Genomic DNA, 2,434 nt, shown 5'->3' with positions numbered 1-2,434 from the left:
TCTTTTGGAGATCTGTTAAGAATCTTCAACTATATAAATAAATTTGCATATATGCTTGGATTTATATAGATCTATGTGTTTTGTGATTTCATTGTGCAATTTGAATTAATCATCCTATTTATGTAAACATACCTACATATGTAGATTGTTTTTTGAAATAAATTAGTAAACAAATAAGAATAAACAATTATTAGGCATAATTAATCAAATGTCATAAAGGTTCTTATGAACAGTTGACCTTCTCCACAATCCCACAAAAACAAAATCAAAAAAATAATGCGAACATAAATTTCAATTTATTGACTAACTTCGCTTACGGCAATGTTAACGGCAAACAAAAAAAAACAAAAAGCTCTGATTAAATGCTGCTTAATGTCAATACTTAAAACTTTTAAACAATAATAAAATTTTTATTTATTTTTGTTTATCAAAATTTTGACATAAATGCGAATAAAAAATTATTTATCTGAATGTGGGATAATGTTGAAATTGTTTACAAAATGAATTCAACATAATGAAACGTTTACAAGCTCACGTTTACCGGTTACTAATTTTTCGCATTTTGTTTTTGTATGCTGTTTCTATTTACCTCAACCCGAAGGTGGTGGATGTTTGTAGAAAATAGCGAAAATCGCAAACCTAATTAAAATGATTTGCTTGTTAAATAATGTTATACTTTTTATTTATTTTCGATTTACTTTCAAAACTGGTTTTCAATTATTTGTAATAAATTTTCTTTGGTTTGCTCTTGTCGAGAATATAGTTTTCACGCTAGAACGATGTGTTCCAGTTTCCAAGTTAATAGCGAAAGATACGTTCCACAATTAGTTTTTCTCGTTTTTCTCGTTGTTTCCTCTTTCTTTTACCAAATGTGCATGCAACAAGTTTTCTCCTTTTCGCTGCAAACATTTCTGTGTTCCAGCACAGACTGAAGTTGAAGTTTTGGTTTAATGACCGGCATTGGTGTCGTTCCAGCTGTGAATTATTTTGTTATTATGTTTTCTTTTTGTGTTTTGCAGTGCATTTGGTTGCATGTGTGACTGCTTGCCGGCATTTTCGGACTTGAATTGTATTTTGAATCGTCGAAACGACCTCTTGGAAAGGGGCCTACGTGCAAATTCGCTCATATTAATACGGAAATTTAAAATAAATAAATTTTTATTGTTTTTATTTTGTTTTTCTTTTTAATAACCATGAAGTGAGCAAAAAAAGTGGAAAGCATAATTGAACAATCTTTAATCGCTGACTTTAATGAAGATATTGAAGTAATAAAATTTTTGGCTTTAGTTATGTGTTTAACTCAGGGACCGTAACAGTTATCATAAAAAAAAATTACTTTTTAACTATTATAAATTGAGAATTTTTTGAAATTCAAAAATTTTTTTTAATTAGTTTGATTTGTGTTGGCTCGAGGATTTTTTGCACTGCACTTATGTAGATATTTATTTATTTATTTATTGCACTTATTTATTATTTTGGGTTAAAAGTTTTCAAATTTATTTATTTATTTATTAAACATCTTATAAAATTTTCACAATTGCAACACCCAAATTACCTCAATTTGGCATCAATTTATTCGAACTCGCACGCGACCTTAATTATTTTGGATATCGCCATTATCCGTTATCAGCGGTCTTTGGAAACATCTTTTGGTTAAATCTAGAATTGAACCCTATCAATTTTGAATCATGGACTGCCGTGTTGACGTAGAAAGTCAACGTATATTTAATTTGCGTTATAAAAATTTCGGGTTTTGTCGCTTTTGTTATTAATTCGTAAACAATATTTTTTTAAACAAATATATTTATATGTTTTGAGTTTTATGCAGAAGAAATATATTCAATGATATTGGCAGGGTAAACATGTTCCAGTCGAAATGATCCAGAGATCATTTTTTATGAATTAACATAATTAAATTATTCAAAAAAATAAGTATTTATATAAATATAAATAATAAAATAGAAAAAAAATAAGAGATTTTCATTTTCACATACTCCTTGCGCTAGTTGTCATTTACGATTTCATTAATACAACATAACTTTTGTATATTTGGTGGTTCTTTCCAGAAGTTCACTCTTACTCTGTTATAGCTCAATGTAATTATACGATTTATTCAATTGTTAAAATCGACAGAATAATATGGTCCTATCAAAAAAGTAAGGAGTATATAGTAGGTCTTATTGACTCATTACACTAACTTAAGGTAACTAAGGTAACTTACGATTTATTTAATTATTCCAATTGACGGAGTAATATGATCCTATCAAAAAAGTAAGAGTAAGGTATATAATAGGTCTTATTAACTAATTACACTAACATAAGGCTCAGTTAGTCGGTACGTGCCGTAACAACTTAAGTCAAAACGAAATGCACAACCAACCACACCTGAGTATTTTGTATTTGAGTTCTGAGTATTTGAATTTAGTTCTTACGG

At 28.3% G+C, this 2,434-nt stretch overlaps 1 long non-coding RNA gene across 1 annotated transcript; it reads right to left on the bottom strand.

Moving 5' to 3' along the window:
• Positions 1 to 459: 459 nt before the first annotated feature.
• LOC119668217 lies at positions 460 to 1,706 on the bottom strand. Its single transcript, XR_005251469.1, has 3 exons — positions 1,556 to 1,706; positions 699 to 1,107; positions 460 to 639 (listed from the first exon to the last, which is right to left on the bottom strand). It is a non-coding gene; the product is annotated as an uncharacterized LOC119668217 (long non-coding RNA).
• Between the last annotated feature and the right edge of the window lie 728 nt (positions 1,707 to 2,434).

Source organism: Teleopsis dalmanni, chromosome 1 (genome assembly GCF_002237135.1).
Source record: "Teleopsis dalmanni isolate 2A chromosome 1, ASM223713v2, whole genome shotgun sequence".
NCBI classification, from domain to species: Eukaryota; Metazoa; Arthropoda; class Insecta; order Diptera; family Diopsidae; genus Teleopsis; species Teleopsis dalmanni.
The sequence above is the reverse complement of the archived record's forward strand: the minus strand, read 5'-3'. Positions and strand labels throughout refer to the sequence as shown.